This window comes from Stegodyphus dumicola, chromosome 5 (genome assembly GCF_044657685.1).
Source record: "Stegodyphus dumicola isolate Sdum_Otavi_A_Nest chromosome 5, ASM4465768v1".
NCBI lineage: Eukaryota > Metazoa > Arthropoda > Arachnida > Araneae > Eresidae > Stegodyphus > Stegodyphus dumicola.
This window is the reverse complement of record NC_140772.1, coordinates 85,743,539-85,762,560: the sequence shown is the minus strand read 5'-3', so window position 1 is coordinate 85,762,560 and position 19,022 is coordinate 85,743,539. Positions and strand designations below refer to the sequence as shown.

The 19,022-nt window shown below is 30.8% G+C and overlaps 1 protein-coding gene across 4 annotated transcripts in view; it reads right to left on the bottom strand.

The window, feature by feature from the left end:
• Positions 1-19,022, bottom strand: part of flfl (serine/threonine-protein phosphatase 4 regulatory subunit 3 flfl) — a 135,813-nt gene that overhangs the window by 100,915 nt on the left and 15,876 nt on the right. The gene's annotated exons all lie outside the window — the stretch shown is intronic.

The following is a 19,022-nucleotide window of genomic DNA, read 5'->3' as shown; positions in this document are numbered from 1 at the left end:
AAAGAAAATATAAAATATGAACCGAAAGCAGTTTTTCTGACAGTGAAAATCTGACAAAAGCTATCAGGTGGAAATGTCTACTGCATAACTGTATACAGCATTATCTAATTACACAGTTAATACTGCTGCATATTAAGAAAGTGATATGAAATGTAACAAAATAGATTTAAACAAAAGAATTCCTTCCACCTCTTACTTTTCCCATTTTAAACTGAAGACAAAATTTATGATTTTCCATTGCCTCCCAGATTTAAGAACAAAATTATCATTCACATTTACTACCATATTGCCAAATATATAACCATATTCTCAAAGAGTGTAACAAGAATTTTAAAGTACTGCCTTAATATTCACAATATTTCCTTACATTAATCAGCATAAGAATTATATATAATTAAGACTGGAACTCCTTTGAAGGCATACTGCTAAATTAATTTTAGACATTCTAATAAAATTTAAGAGTGAGCAAATAACTGAAGTAATACCATCAACTCCCAATTTACTGGGAACAAATTAATCAGAACTTGTCTAAAAAAAAAGTTTGTTTATTGCAGACCAATGGAAAAGTTATGATCCCACACCATCAATATAAAATAATTATGTGTGCAGAATAGGAAAAGAAAAGTAAAAAATATTTTATGCCATTTTAAGCTTTCTTATTTCTAATAAAGTATATTCTCCTGTTGTTTACATTATATTCTTTATATTTAAAAACTGTTTAAATTTGCAAAACCAAAGTAACTTATTCTGCACATGGATTATTTATTTTACATTTTTTTTTTATTGTCCTTGGATTAACTGTGATTTTGAGTTAGATATTATCCCAGTCAATTGGAAGTTGACTGTATTTCTCTTGAGCGTCATATTTATAAACCAGGTTTCTTTAGCCTCTAAGATAACAAAAGGATAACTCTGCAATAATTCATAACACAAAAGGAAACAAATCATATACAGACTCATATACATAATCATATACAGGTGTAAATTATAGAAATTCATGTGATGAAAGAAACATCAACTAGATACCTGATGTTCAACTCCATGATTTTCATTAATTTAAATATTTACTTCTGCAAAGATTGGGTTTGTACATAACTAACAACTCCTAAAAATTTACTATATAATATTTACATTGTTAAAATAATGCATAAATTGAAAATTCTAAGAAATGTTATACATAATGAAATTTAGAGGGTAAAAAAAAAGCCATTTTAGAATTTACTTGTCTTAAAATACTCAATTCCGGTTAAAATATGATTTAAGTTTTTTTAACACCTGAGGTGAATTTAATATACAACCTATAACAAACAGGTAATTTCTGATTATCTGCATCCCCAATGAAAAGTCGCAAAAAAATACTGATGAGGCAACAAACCATGTCGCCAAAAAATATTTATATGGCTATTCACAATGGTGCCAAAAGTATTTGTGTGGTAACCTACAGAGCACAGCAAACCCCCACGGAGATTTTCAATTTTCGCCCATATGACAGCAGCTTATGCTCTTTCCTATTGGAATTTTAATATTTTAGCATAGTGGTTGAACATATACTGCAATTATTGGAGTCCTCAAGAAATCTCGGATTCAGCTGTCTGCACGCATACAGTTATACGTATCACTTAAAGGCATCATGTTGCTCTTTTTCCCCTTTCATTTTAGGTTTTTTGGGGCAAATGTCGATTTTTTTTTAACAGCAAAAACAGATCGCTGTGTATATGAAGAGAATGTAAAAAAGCAAAATGTGCATCTTGTATAAAAAGAACAAACACATACACACACACACACACACACACACACACACACACACACACACACACAAAAAAAAAAAAAAAAAAAAAATTACACAACATTGTCTGCATCACTGAAAAAGATACCAAAACAAACATTTCTCTTCAAAACTGGCTGCAATTTCGCATTTTTTTAGAAGTGTGAATAATAAGAAGTTACCAAAAATTTCACGTCACGCAATAATGATAATAATTTAAAAACTACATTTTGAATATAAATTATTAAGTATACAAATTAATATATGGAACAAAACAAATGCCTGATGATGAACATAATATATGAAGAGTATCAAAGAATACTATTTAAAAAGTTGCAATTTGAATGCTTTGATTACCTGATGATTTATTAAATTTTCTCTTAATTTAAAACTTAAGGTGTTATGGGATGGCAACAATAAAATAACATTCCTTGGAGGACTATGCATTGTATAGTTTAAACAACAATATATAGCTATAACTTAATATTTAATAAATGGTTTCTATAGATAAATTTTCTATTTGCTTGAAAGCAATTTTAAAGTAAAATTAATTTTGAAATTATATACGTACGTGTTCTCTATACTGTGGCTTATTTATTAAATATTGCGAGTTTCACCTTTCCATATAGTGCCCATTTGCAGAAGAGAAAAACTTATTTGTTTTCACCCCTTGTATACACAACTTCCTAAACAGCATATGTTATAGTCTGTTACTTTAGAATAGGTGCTTCATTTCCTAGAGCGCAGGTTGTCTAATAAGCATGGCAACAACTGCAGCAGAAGATAGCTAAGTGGCAACTGTTCACGTTTTGTTTTTGAAAAGTGCACAAATGAAGGGATTTGAACTACAAATCTTAAATTAACAAGGGAAAACAAGTGCTGTGAAATGAAGATACGAGGAGTATTTTTAAAGTTAAAAATAAAAACCAAACGAAAGAAAATTTTCAAAAACCAAATTTATTTTCAGATTCTACATACATTTCTCTATTTTTCAACATAACTGCCAAGTTTTTTTTAAACACTTATACCTTAGAGCTAGATTTTAAATACCCTCTTCAAAGAAACTTGCCGCCTGCTCTAACAACCAAGAGGTCACGGCCCATTTTCACGCATTCGCCATTGTTGTAGGGATTGCCACCAAGATGATGTTTGAGATAGCGGAAAAGATGAAAATTGCTTGACGCAAAATCTGGGCTGTAGTAGAGGGAGAAAAAAACTTCCCAGCCAAGAGTCCAATAAAGCTTGATCTGAGCTGTAGTGTGAGGCCCTGCATTGTCATGCAGTAGCAAAATTTCCTCTGTCTACATTCCATGAAGTCGACCAACAAAACACCATGCCTATCCCAAAACACGGACATAACGATCTTATGCCATGACACAGTCTGTCTGGCTTTGACCCCTACAGGAGAGTTCGTGTGTCTCCTCCATGCTCTGTTGCTTCCATGACATGCGAAAGCCATGTTTCATCTCCCATTATAATCCGACTCAACATGGCATCATCTTTGTTATAATGAGTAAAAAAATTCAGCTAACACTCAAATCTTTTGTTTCTGTGTTCCTCTGTTAGAGTTTAAGGACCTAACAGGAACACAGTTTTTAAACCTTAACTTTTCGGAATCAATCTTATACAGCACTCACTTAGATACTTCACGAAATTTGTTTGAAAGAGTGCTCATGGTGACGCATCTGTTCAAGAATTTTTGCTTCAACTGAAGCCACCATATCGTCTGTGATCACAGATGGGCGATCGAAGTGAGACTCGTCAAGGATGCTGTCGCGGTCTTTAACCCACTTACACACACTTTGCTTTCACTCATGGAAGTAGCTCTGTAAACGTCACATACTCGAACATTTCAAAGACACAGAACAGACCGCACACGTTACCCACACAGCTGCAACTGCGCACAGTTGTTTCTAAGGAATGCTGGGATACGATGCAAGCTCTCGTTTCGGTGCGTGTTCCACCTATTAGTACATACAACAAAACAGCCCTTACATAAAAAAACACGCTATGTACATGTTATGATCGTAAATAAGGATGGATCAAAAAGATTTTGAAGCACCTATTTTAAAGCAACAGAATACAGTATGGAACTATTATTTTAAAAAACCACCTTAAAAACATGCTTGTGAAAGATTCTCGGACCTATCTTTATAGCAATCTTTAACAACAGTATGAAGAATGAGCCTGAAAAACCTATTCTGCTCATACAGCAAAACCCTTGCCGAGCAAAGATTTGTGGAATGCTATTTCGCACTTACACATTATCTTATGAACTTAAATAGTTTAAGTTATACAGTCAAAACAGTTTGTTTAACAGAACAGTTTGTTTAAGTTATACAGTCAAAAGTCTAATCCACACGGCCATATTCCAGACGTCAGAGCTACAAACTTTCTATGCCGCATGCGTTAACGCAGTGCGCGTTTAATGTATAACGGACGGTATAAGCTAAGCTAAAATTATCTAATTATCTATTTCAGTTAATGTTGCAGATTGCGTTGTTCCTTAATCTTCGAATTGGATCCGGCTTATTATTTTTTGCAGAGTGTTAGAGCAATTTTATAAAAGTAAGCTTGAACTTTCGATTATGTCAAAAAGAATTTCCGATTCTGGAGCTGCCAAAGTAGCTACAAAGCAAAAGCATGTTTCAATGTCCATCAAACAAAAAGTGGAATTGCTGCAAAAAATGGATAAAGGCATATCCTTTGTTCTCTAACCATTCCGAAATCTGTTTATCAATTTCACGCTGCTTTGCAGGGCCGGGGGTGTGGGGGGCGTTGCGGCATGCAATGAACTGGAAGTTGATTTGTCAGCACTATCCTTATCTTCAGGGCAGATGTTTTTATTTTATTCAGCTTATAATTCCTTACTAAGTATAGTTTTTCATCTCGATGTACTCCGTCTTTGATTTAAATCAAATTCCTCGTCATTATAAATATCATGAATACACATAAAATAGTTTTCTGGTTGCAATTTTCTAAAATTTTCTAATTTCGACAATGCGTAATGTATGCTTTATGCATGCACGCGTTGAAAGAAATGTTTAAGTAAACAAATAAATACTAAGCTTTTTTTTTTTTGTAAATTTTGATACCCTTTAGATCATAATTGCTCTTTATTTCATAAATCACAGTTTCATATTTTTAATTTTATAATTTCTGCATGCCATCTAACCAGATTTAAACTGATGATCTATAATCCAGAAAAAACTGATAATCCGGAATCGCAGAAGTCCCGACGAGTCCGGATTAAAGACTTTTGACTGTACTTACTTTCTCCATTTGAACTACACCTAATAAATTTGTAAATAAACCTAACCTAATTGCTGCTCATACAGCAAACCCTTGCTGAGTGCAGATGTGTGGAATGTTGTTAACTTATATGTTACCTTAATTTTTTTTTTCCATTTAATATGGCCAACACTACAATTTAATTCATATGTGGTATGCTGTACGGCATCAGCCGCATTTATCCTTTACAACAGACAACCCAGGCATGCATGTGGCCAGCCTGCTAACTGAGTGACCTAGGCCGAGCTGTGATCATTTCACTCCATTGGCAAAGCTATAATCATGTATTTACCAGTGTTTATCTTCTTCAATGGATCAAAGAATCATAGAAATATTCAAAGTCTATTATCCTGGGCATATTTAAACTTTTGTAAATAAAGCACTAAACGAAGGAAAGCTTAAAACACTACAGCATTTTGGAAGCAATTCAAGACATGTCAATTAACAGAAATGATTAAACTTGGATGAGAACATGTGAAATCATCAGCACTGAATGTTTGCTAGCATCAGCTCTTAACAGAAAGTGTTAATAAGTTTAAAGGATTCTCCCATTTATTTGGAAATGAAGCCAAAAATATTGTATATACTGGGGGGGGGGACTGGCAGTGAAAGATTTTTCAGGTCTGGAAGAAGTCAAAGAATTAATCAAGAATGACAACTGATAAATGAAAAAATGGATCTTATAGCATCATAAGCTATCAACTAACAATAAAAGCAGCAAGAGTGAAGAAGTACATAAAGTGTCTTTAACTTAGAAGTTAAACGAATTGCTAAAAACATCATAGGTACTGACTGAGTTTGCAACAAAGATCGACTTTTATGAAGAAAGAGGACAATTTATGAGAGATATTGAAAACTTCTGCCCTCTTTACTGGGAAACTTAAATTCCATCAGTGATTTTCTAAGCAAAAATTGATACTTGTCCTCTGCAGCAGCCTTGGCTTAATTCGGGTTTAACAAAGTGCATATGTTATTCAAATATGGTAAACATCCATAAAAACGAAATTGACTATGCTAAACAATAAATTAAATTGGCAATTCATTCAATACAAGTTATGTAACAACACACACCTTTAAAACAAATTTGTATTTATTAAGGTATTTAATACAATTTTGTCAGCAGTTTATTTAAAATAACATAATTCTACAGAACTTATTTACAATTATGTACATAATTTATTTAAAATAACAATATATATAAAAAAGCCAGAAAATTTCATTCATTATAAAACATATCATAAAAATATTATTTTACTTAATAAAATTCTTTTAACAATTTATTAAAAAATAGCATATAAAGAAAAATTAATTTTTTAGAACAGACTTCTTAGGCTGCTATCACACTCTCCATTTGTTCCGGAAGAACAAGTTTCGAACAATTTTTCTGCTTTCTCACAACAGCCAATCACCACAGATCACTGTGGGGTTACCAAAGGGGAAACTGGTTCTCCAAGCTGATAGCCGATTGGTTGAAAACAAACAATTTGAAAATTTTTTCGAAAGGAAGGAAAAAAATCGCACGTCTTTCTTTCAATAGTAAACCAGGCAGAAAAATTGTCCAAAATAGTTGTTCGTGTGAAACAAATGCATGTGTGATATGGGCCTTATGGTGGTCACAATTCAGCAACTGCTGGTAATAATGCCACAAATGTCAATTACAGATTCTTTTTCCACTGATGAAATATTGAAAATAGTCAGCAAAATTAGTATTTTACTATGAAATACAGCTATATTGAAACAATACAATAATGAAAAAAACAGATCATTAACTGTTTGTTTCTTGCACATGTGCAAATGGATAACTGTTTGGTCCTTGCACATGAGCTGGCTGATTGCCACTTGTTTCTCGTCAATGCAGGAAAACCCAAACCCATTTTTTCATCAAAGTATCCGAAAACCACAAGTTTATTTAAAAATATTATATCGTACCTATTTTACGCAGTAATAATAATACCTCCAATTAACGTTGGTTTCATTTAATTACAACAATATTTAGGTTTGTTTAAGTTATACAGTCAAAACAGTTTGTTTAACAGAACAGTTTGTTTAAGTTATACAGTCAAAAGTCTAATCCACACGGCCATATTCCAGATGTCAGAGCTACAAACTTTCTATGCCGCATGCGTTAACGCAGTGCGCGTTTAATGCATAACGGACGGTATAAGCTAAGCTAAAATTATCTAATTATCTATTTCAGTTAATGTTGCAGATTGCGTTGTTCCTTAATCTTCGAATTGGATCCGGCTTATTATTTTTTGCAGACTGTTAGAGCAATTTTATAAAAGTAAGCTTGAACTTTCGATTATGTCAAAAAGAATTTCCGATTCTGGAGCTGCCAAAGTAGCTACAAAGCAAAAGCATGTTTCAATGTCCATCAAACAAAAAGTGGAATTGCTGCAAAAAATAGATAAAGGCATGTCCTTTGTTCTCTAACCATTCCGAAATCTGTTTATCAATTTCACACTGCTTTGCAGGGCCGGGGGTGTGGGGGGCGTTGCGGCATGCAATGAACTGGAAGTTGATTTGTCAGCACTATCCTTATCTTCAGGGCAGATGTTTTTATTTTATTCGGCTTATAATTCCTTACTAAGTATAGTTTTTCATCTCGATGTACTCCGTCTTTGATTTAAATCAAATTCCTCGTCATTATAAATATCATGAATACACATAAAATAGTTTTCTGGTTGCAATTTTCTAAAATTTTCTAATTTCGACAATGCGTAATGTATGCTTTACGCATGCACGCGTTGAAAGAAATGTTTAAGTAAACAAATAAAAACTAAGCTTTTTTTTTTTTTTTTTTTTTTTTTTTTTTTGTAAATTTTGATACCCTTTAGATCATAATTGCTCTTTATTTCATAAATCACAGTTTCATATTTTTAATTTTATAATTTCTGCATGCCATCTAACCAGATTTAAACTGATGATCTATAATCCAGAAAAAACTGATAATCCGGAATCGCAGAAGTCCCGACGAGTCCGGATTAAAGACTTTTGACTGTACTTACTTTCTCCATTTGAACTACACCTAATAAATTTGTTCCATAGAAAGTTAAGACTGCAGAGAGCAATTCTGCTGTGCACGGTATGTATTAATAACATAAATCCCATATTCTGCAATGGTTTACTGTACACTGATGCAGTATTTTTATAAATTTGTTTATAGGATATCATACAGATTAAAAGTATAAAATGCTAATACAAATATAAATGTTTTAATACATAACTTACTTTGGATTAAAGTACCACCACTCAGATTACTATTATCATGCCATTCTACAGAAAATTACAAATACCACTTTTAATTGTTTCAGTGTAAAGCCTTATAGAGTACAACTATTGGGATAAAATTATACCAGCATCCCTTAGCATTATTTCAATTATATTTTTAGTTTTGTATTTTAACTTTTATATAAATTTTATAAAGCTTTTCATATTTTAGGTTGAGCAAAATTAATGAGACTGAACTAAACCAACATAACATATTAAAATGAATACATAAAAAATCATTTTAAATTTCACTCACAGCAGTAAATATACTTGGGGGGACAGTGACAATTTTTTTGTTTGAAAAACAGTTATGACATATACTTACAAAAAGGATATACAAATTCCATAAAACTTATATGGTTACAAAAGCTTTGAACAGAGGAAATATATCTTAAATCACAAAATCTAACAAATAAAAGAAATTAAGCTAACTATAACAAATAAGTTTAAAAAGATAAGCTGATTAAAAAATAGCAAATTTGAGGAAAATAGTTATATTCAGTTTGTGCATATACTTTCTGCTTATTTTAGAAAAAATATCTTAGGAAATTCAAACAAGCTAGGGATAAAATTTCATTAAACTGTTTATTTAAATGCTGTTTTTAAATGTTCTGCTTACTTTTAATAAAAAAAATCTATGTCTTTCATATTTACAGTACTATATAATAAAAGAAAAAAAGAAACCTGAAGTTGGTATGTACAAACCCAATAGGTATATAAAAAAAAAGGCTAAACAAAACCTGGTATTTTAATATATTGGCTGGAGTTTCCACAAGCAACTTTAATTAAAAGATTTTGGCATTAAAAAAAAGGATAACTATTCATCTGATTAAAAGCTTAAGAGAAATATTACACTCATTCAGATTCTTTCATTATAAACTGGAATTGATAAGGTACATCAGTAATTGATTTTATGCAGGAAACGCAACGATTGGGCATCTTAAGAAGGTATACTTTTGCAAAGAAACCATGAAAATACCAATATAAGAAGCCATTAGCAAGAGATCAAACCATGGACAAAAGTATGTATCAGAATTCCATGAATTGCTTAGACACTGATGACTTCCAATCAGTAAAAACTTTTATTAAAATTTTAGAACTACAGTTTTTTTTTCCCCCTTTCTTTCTTTAGGATAAAATATTACACATTTCAGCTCAAATTAAGACGCCTGAAAAGACAAACATGACTAATGAAAAACCGTTACCTTTCAGACTACATCAAATTTGGGCTAAGAAAATTAATTTCAGTTAGCATTTACTTTATGACATGGTTGGCGATTTTTGTCGATTGATGTCACAGTTTCGTGTGTATTGACAGTTTTAATACTGTAATTCAAAATTTCAACCATATAAGAAAGTTTATGCAAAATATGATCTCATCATTCATATGCAAGTTAAAATAAGTGTACATAAATAACAGGACAAATCATGCTCTTGAAACAGAATACATAAAAACTTATCATTCAAATCCATTATTTGATATTATTCTTATTTTTTGGATGGGAAAAGTGAGTAGGCCCGGCAGTTTCAAATAACCACCGGAACAATGTAACGAAATATTTCTAAAAGTGAATGAAATAGTGATGGTCAGAGTCCTGATCATTCATGTATGGAACACTTTTATATCTGCCACTTATCACTAATGTACATCAGGTGCATCTTTTTGCAGTAGTTGGGTATATCTTTTTTATCAGATTAATTCATCATGCTTTGCTATCAAAACAGACAAGGAGCACAATGAAGAGTTCCGAGGTACAGCTCATGGCCTCTTAATGTTGGAAGTTTTTGTCAGTCTTTTCTGAGCTTATCACATTACTGTCCAGTAAAATGGTTTGCAAAGAAATTTTGTCTTTGTATTATTAACATTTTATGTGTTAACTTTATTAAATATCAAATTTTTTACAATTACACCACACATAATTTTTAAGGCAAAAATATCACAATTTGTCTATAAAAATCGCTGGAACTTGCAGTACAAGAAAAAGATAAGCATATGAAAATGGCACTGTTGCTTGATTGAAGGATCATTATGAGCATGGTTGCCTGAAAAATGGTTATGCACATGGTTGCCAAAGTTTGGCATATTCTGAAAATTTGGCAACTTCAACTAAAGTGGTTGCAAATACATTAAGCGTCATAAGTATCACCTTACAACAAAGTTTTGATGCCAAAAAACATTATCGAAACAAATGTTATTTAAATATCAATACTAGACTTCCATGGTTATTACTTTTTAACAAATTTTTAATTCAAGCTCTGCATACACTGATTGGAAATAGTGAGAAAATTAAAGCATGTATTTCAGTTCAACTGAAAATGATTCAGATTTAGTTACTGAATTTTACCTAGTTCATTACATAAAAAAAGGGAGGAATTGACAGGGATGGATAGCAACTTATTTCAGGAAATTTATTCACAAATGATTGTACTCTTTTATTCTAAAAAAAAGGCAGTAACCAGAGTATAGCCTAATTTACAGATACAACGGAAGGAATTTTCTCTAATTTCCTACTCTGCTTTTTATGCTATTTTATTTATATATTTAAAAAAATTTAGATTTTATATGAATATTATTTTTAAAACCTTTTGAGTATCCTCTTGCAAAGTAAACAATAGTACAAAATATAAAAATTTTGGCTTTTGATACCATCCTATGATTTTAATAATGAAATTTGATTATTCTTGTTCTCAAGAAGACTAACAATTTAAACATTTCATGATTTGATAAAAGGAATTTTTGAAGATAAGCATTAATTAAAAAAATTGCAAATGATTAGAATTTTTTGAATTAAGGCTGAAATCTGTCACAATCTTATAAAGTTTTTTTACATGTAGAAAGGCTGATGTTACATACTTGACAACTTTACATTTGTTGGTATTCGAACAGATTTAAGAATCATATTCTTACTCATACGTGCAAAAAATTAGAAACATACAATCTTACAAGAGTCTTAAAAATCTTGGACAAAGAGTTTAATTTTTCAGTTTTCATTTGGCAGCATTTTTTCACAATCTCATATTAATAGGGTATTTAAAATTATAGCTAACAGTATCTAAGAGTAGATTCTTATAATGTGCTATACAGATGTGTAATTAGTTAAAACATGAAATAAGAATTCATTTTAAAAGTAACAAAAGAAAAACCTGCTTCTGTCTTCTGAATAAAAGCAAAAGTTAAACAGACAAATTGAACTATGTGGACAAATAACTAGTATACAACATAGTAAAGTGCCATAATGGCTGCATCTAATATATGCTCTATCTTCCAATTACAACACTTTAATAAAAGAGCATGTTTTTGGTTAGTTTCAGTACATATGTGGAGTTTTCAAATTATTATGATTCTCTAAAATGTTACAAATTCCTCTACTCTCATAAACTGGAATATTAAAGAAAGTATTTAGAGTATCTAAAAAATTGTCTTCACTCTCATTCAATTCCCACAGCTATAAACACAAAAAAATAGAGAGACAAAAGAATGCCACTGATCTCATTTGTATCCTAGAGCACAGTTTTTATCCAGTTTTCTGAAAAACCTCCCGAACTCATTTTGTTCCAAAACAAGAAATGCAATGAATGACTTAGCTGTACTGTTCATGATTTATATTGTAATCACAATCCACAATCCACACTGGATTGTGATTACAAGTATTTCAGCACTTTGAAATTATCTGGTTCTCATTAGAGCTCATGGTTGTTCCAAGATAAATGCAATGTGTTTTCATAAAACCTACTACAGCACATGATTGGGCTGTAAGTTCCAAGAATAATTATTAATTCAATTTATTCATAAAACAAAGCAAATATTATCATAAATCAATCATGTTTGATTTTCAGTATCAAGGATAATTTTTAATTCAATTTATTGATAAAAAAAAGTTTCAGCAAATATTAGCGCAAATTTATCATGCCATTGCAATTCTTGTTAAATTTTAACAAATGAGACTAATAACCAGGGCTGTGGAGTCGGTAGGGAAAATGAGAGACTCCATCATATATATATGTAAACATATACACATGGGTTAGGGCTTTTTTTAATATAAAAGTCGTATTAGATGTTACAAAAAAATGATGGCATAGGGAATTATTTATATTAATTAGCATTTATTATGAAATGGAAAAACTGACATTACTTATTTCTAAAAAACAGTATAGCTTCGGCAAGATCTTCTTTGTTGAAGGACCATATATCCGATTTGATAAACATCAGAGCAGAAAAGAGTATTTCCACACTAACTTGAGAAGGAGGAAGAGCTACTTCTTTAACTTTTCAGGATCGATTTTTATTAGTTCTAAAAGAGGTGTCTTGCGAGAGCAGTCATAATACGTCTCTATTTCTTCAAAGGCTTTGTAGAAATCTTGTTTATTTGTTTATTTATTTTTTTTATTTTTATTTATTTATTTATTTTATATTTACATCTAAAGGCTCTTGGTTCATTTTCATTTGCTTTGCCTTAGCCTTTTCAACATTATCCAAAAATATGTCAAATCTAATTCATCACTGGAGGAGGATGATAAAGACTCAGTTGCAATGTCTGCAGTTTGACTGTCCTGATTTCAATACTCCAATTGTTCTCAAAATAATTTCATTCTTATTGAAAGTTCACAGAGTGCTTTCTTTGCCTTTTTAATCTGTTCATCATCCAACAAAATTCTGTGTTTTGGATATATATATACTGAACCCAGCAAAATCTCATTGTCTAACAAACTAGTTTCTCTTTTCTTCATTGAAGAAATGATTCCTTCTGCAATTATCCCCCCCCCCTTTCAGAAAGAACAAACATCACATTCTTCCATTCTCACCTCCTCTTAATTCGTCAGATTGTAGCTTTTTTGTCGTTATATACAGTGTAGAAAGAAGAGTTTCCAATTCTGAAAGATCATTCCACAGTCTTTCTGTTAATGAAACATTAGGGTTATCTACATCTTCTAAAAACGTTCTTAATTCTAACAACCTCTATATAATCAAATATGTACTTCTCCATAGCATTGCTTGATCAATAATTGCTCCTTTTCCTGCTCACTTCCTAAGAATGGCATCAATTTTGGGAGTTTTTGCTTCTATTGCTGCTTACCTAAATTTACCAGCGAGATGTGTAGCTAAATGAAGCAAATAAACAAATCAGTTTAATCACCAACGGCAAATATCACATTCATCCTCCTCCCTTATATTTATTTATTAATATGTCAACAAAATAGAAAATAACTATTTACTAATGTATATAGTCCATAAATAAAAATAACTTAGTTTGATATTAATTTTTTTTTTCAATTCACTTTAATTTCATTTCAAATTCAAACTATCCAATAAAAACTGGAGTCGGAGAGTCGACCTGTTTTTAGTGACTCCAGCTCAAACTCCTTTTACCCAAAAATCTACCTAACTCCACAGCCCTGCTAATAACTGCAACACCTAGTGATGCAAACATTCTACAAAGAGCTGAAGCTTTCCAGGAAGAAAATAAGACTGCCTATGTATACTCAAAAACCTGAAACTGCACATAAGCAAATTTTAAGATCTCGCACTTATCATCAGTAACACTTTACATGTTGAACCACATAGTATGTGGGTAAATACTGATGGCTCCAATATAAAACAATCTTTAAGAAATATCAGTACTTTATGAACTTTACTCAGCAAACTAAAAACCAAACCTTCATAAAGTAGCAGTAATATTTGGTATTCTGTTATTGTTACTAAGGGTTCGTACACATTTAAGCACATGGAAATTAAGTACTTTTAAGGACCATTAATGAAAAAAATTAAGGACCTATGAGCAAATGGAAACTGAATAAATTCAATTGAAGATATTATCTACGCTTGAATTTCCCTTTTGCAATACCATCCTAAAAATAAAATAGATCCCTAAGTCGTACGCATTATTACTAAACATGAATTAATTAACATAATTGTTAAAAAGTTTGAGAATAAAATAAAATTTATGCAATTTATTAAATAGCATTAAATATTTTACACTTATAATTGTTGGTCATATTTGAAACACGATAAGTGACATTTACGTTTTACTAACAGCTTTATGTTGATTTTTTTATGTCTCATTTTGTCACATACTTCGTCAGTCTACAGGTTTAGTAAATAAGCAGGTAGATTTTATGTCAAACTGCATAGGTTAAAATGAGAAGTAAGATCATAATCCGCATGATTCATAACAAAAGATGTTGTCACTGCCACTGCTTGTCTAGAGAGAGACCTGCTGATCAGAACAAACCTGAAAGGCCTGATGTAGGCAAGTGTTGAAAAGTTAGACTCAGTATGATGCAGTTGGTGTCGTAGCTTCATGTACAGTTCCAGGGGTTGTAACCCAGTTAATATACTTTAAGGTTCAAATAAGCCATTAAAGCACCAGAGGTGATAAGTTATTTTGTATTATTTTAAGTCTCACTAGATGCAAAGAATAAGTTTTACTTGAATTTTTACATTTTTGTATTTTATCTTGTGACCACAGTGAGTATTAATAAAAGGCAACAACTCGCTTTAATATTTAGAGATAATTTGTCAAGGTAAGCAGTTAGTTATAAATAATTAAATTAAGTAGTTTGAAAACCTTAGTCATTATGGATTCACATGAATACTATTAAATTTTATTTTTAACAATATTTGTTAAAAAAGGCCCTATTAAAACCAAAATCTAATAAAATTTCACAGTTTAAAGTATATGTAATTTATGACACAGATTCTTAAACGATATTAAGATAATTACGCATTAATAGCTACACAACATTTATGTTTTGTAACAACAAGTCAACAAAATATTTATCAGTCATTTTAATTTGAAGCCTTCCCAGACATTTTGGCTAGTTTATATCGATTTCCTTCTCTTTAAGCATCTTTTCTAACAATTAGAGATTTGTCTCAATATGCAAATCAATGCTCTCGCTAGTTTCTGGGTCTTTATTTCCTAACTTGTCAACCTCTCCACAATGTACCTATGAGGGTTTAATTGATCTGGTAAAAGTTATATAGTCCAAAACTCCCGACAGGCGTGAAGCATATTATCGCTATGCCTGAAATTAACTACGATATCAGACAAAAGTTTAAATAAGCCTCTTATTTAAAAAGAGCTTAGAACATAAAGGCACGTTTTGATGCTAACAAAATCAATTACAGCTCACGGTGACGTAATTAAACAAGAACAGTCAAATTCAAAGTAATAATGTGGACTAGTGGTCAAAGATTATACAATTTTAATTTAATTTGGCTCAATAACTATCATATGAGGAAAAAGAAATGGGGAATAGTAAAGGTTGAAATCATAAACAATTGGGTAATTTACATTATAATAACTGCACATATCTTTGAAGAATAATTTTCTTTATGTATTCAGTTTCTTTCTTCAACACGTTTCCTTTTCATTTTAGAATTTTGAGATTTAATTAAGGATTACTGCTATTCTAAAAAACACTAAATGCATTTAGAATGTACAGAAAAATCGGCTAATTTTATTTCTTCAGCAATATGAAATATATATACAATTTAATTTTAATTTAATTTGGCTCAATAACTATCATATGAGGAAATAGAAATGGGGAATTATAGTAAAGGTTGAAATCATAAACAATTGGGTAATTTACATTATAATAACGGCACATATCTTTGAAGAATAATTTTCTTTATGTATTCAGTTTCTTTCTTCAACGCGTTTTCTTTTCATTTTAGAATTTTGGGATTTAATTAAGGATTTCTGCTATTCTAAAAAACACTAAATGCATTTAGAATGTACAGAAAAAGCGGCTAATTTGATTTCTTCAGTAATATGAGCATTCAGAAGCAATATGAAATATATATAGTAAAGGCCTGTTAGAGCTGATGTGGCAGAATTTCTAGAATTTAGTGACACACCGAACAACAAAATCTAGAAATGGCAAAACTTTTAGAATTTAGAGCAGGCATTGGAAACAATGTAGGATCCACAGAGATTGCATCAGGTGGGAAAATGCCTAGTGCCAGCTATGTGTATGATGCATTAAGAAATATTAGATGAATCTTTTAAATTGTAAGTTTTAAATTTCTTTATTAATAAAAAAATCCCTTTCTATAATGCCTGCCCATATGATAAGATCAGAAGCATTTTTGATATTTTCCATGCTTCTGTCTAGTGAAAAGTAGAGAAAAAGAGAAGATAAATATGTTAAGATTCTAATATCAGAAGTAAAACATTCAAATATTATCTTTTCATTGTTCTTCCACATGTTCTCCAAAAAGTATGAAATTCATTGCAAACTTTGTGTAAAATACATCCATTACGTGATGATACCATGGAGACATTTTTCATTTTGTCATATATTTCTTAAATTTTCTAGAATCGTGAGTCTATAAATCTTGCCTTCAAATCCTTCTAAACTTTCCAAGCTGCAATGTCTAAAAATCCTAAAGAAAAATTATCCCTACCAATTCTGTAACAAAAGCCAGAAATATTTTGGGGAAAAAAAATAGGAGGGAAAAAGTATAAAATTAATTTTATAGAGAAAACTAATGCACATTCTGAGAATTTTGAATTTTCTGAGACATGGGAAAAACTTTTACTATGAAAAAATTAAAACAAGACATTTTTAATTAATTACATAGCTAATTTTGCTTTTGCTAAGAGCTGTTTCATAAATTGTGTTTTATCGCATTATACCTTGTTTATTTTTCAGATTTAAAATATTTTATAAGTTGCCAAAATGAAATTTTATAATATTACAGCAAAAAATAAAAATGTTTCATTTTAATGTTATTTTTTAAATATAATTTCAATATACAGTCAAAAGTCGTTAATCCGGACTCGTCGGGACTTCGGTGAATCCGGATTATAGATCGTCAGTTTAAATCTGGTAAGTTGGCATGCAGAAATTATAAAATTAAAAATATGAAACCGTAATTTATGAAATAAAGAACAATTATGATCTAAAGGGTATCAAAATTTACAAAAAAAAGCTTAATATTTATTTGTTTACTTTATTAAACATTTCTTTCAATGTAAGTTGTTTAAGTTGCTTCGTTTTATGTGATAATACTTTCTCTTTAATTCTATAAACAGACATAACTTCTTCTTCAGTTACAAAGTTCCGCTATTGAAGTCCTATAATTGCTGTGTCAAGAATACCGACTAATTTGTAAACTGAAATTTTTTTGTTAACAATAACCTCTGTGTCACTTTCTTCACTATCGGAAGCGAATTATAATGAGGAGCTCTTTACTAGAAAAATGAATTTCGAAATGCTTATGTTTCACTTCTTGCTTAGAAACTTGAGTATCCCATCATTTTATATTAGAAATAAAAACAAATTTGAACTCATGAACCCATTCAAACCATATATACGGCAGTGAATCGCCAAAAATATTCCTCAAAATGCTAATTCACACTCAAAATGACAGTCGTAAAAACAAACAATTTTCAGATGATTAAAATTATAACCATATATACGACAGTGAAACGCTAAAAATATTACTCAAAATGCTAATTCACACTCAAAATGACGGTCGTAAAAACAGACAAAAATTTCAGATGATTAAAATTAAGGACCTTCTGCTGATTTTGGCCAAAATTAAGGACTTTTAAGCACCAAAAACCGATTCCAAAAAAATCTAAGGACTTTTAAGGACTCTTAAGGACCGTATGAACCCTGGTTACTGGATTCAGAAATATATGTATGTATGCATGTATGGATGGAGGGATGAATTTGGGTATATGTATGAATGTACACACATACATATAATATCTAAAACTCATAAATCGGAACCAAAAAAATGTCGCTTTAAATATTTGAAGACTAAACCCATTCTTTCCCTGCCACAAATCCAATTGGTAAAACACAAAATAAAGAAAAATACAAAATTGCAAACAAAAATTTCCTTTCAAAAGATGAAGACTTATAAAAATGGGAAATTAGTACAGAATGAAGCCAAAACAATAAAAATTATTAAAAAATTTCTTTTTATTAATCTCCGTTGTTTATGCTTCAAACAGAACTTGTCAAGGGAAATGTATTTTGAAGCCTTAAACCAAGTTGATTAACGAGTGACGAACAACATGCTTCATTCCAATGAATTCAGCGAGACTTTAAACTGCCTTAACCCATTAGCCGCTGGTGTTGCGTTGACGCAACGGTCAAAATAAATGCGTACATAACTACCTAAGATATTTATACCAGCAGATGATTTTGTGTAGGGAATATTATGAAGATTATTTCTGTAAAAAACTATTTGCCTTCAACAATCATTTTGTTTATAATAATTAATCTCAAACTTTAAGCAAAATTTTCGAGCAGGTATTTTTGCTGAAAATATTTAACGAAAGAATTGTTGTCTTTATGAGTGATCTATTTTTAGTCAAAGTCACTGTTTATCAGAACATTACATCAGTCAGATGTTTACATTTGTGTTGGGAAGGAATGGAAAACAGGTGTTGCATTGACGCAACATCAGCAGGAAACGGGTCAATTTTTAGTCAATCTCCTTTTTCACTCATTCCTTTTGATGTTCTGGTTGTTTAAAAATGCCTAGAACAAGGTATCTTATATTAGAAAAAGCCCTTCAAAGATTTTTTCATGAAGAAACATATGATGATAATGTTAATAATGACCAGAATGAAACTGACATTGTTGTTGCTCCCCCAAAAATTGCAGAGGCTAGTGACGAAGAAGAAAGGAATGGCAATGTTTTAAATAATGATAATAATATTTTACCAAATCA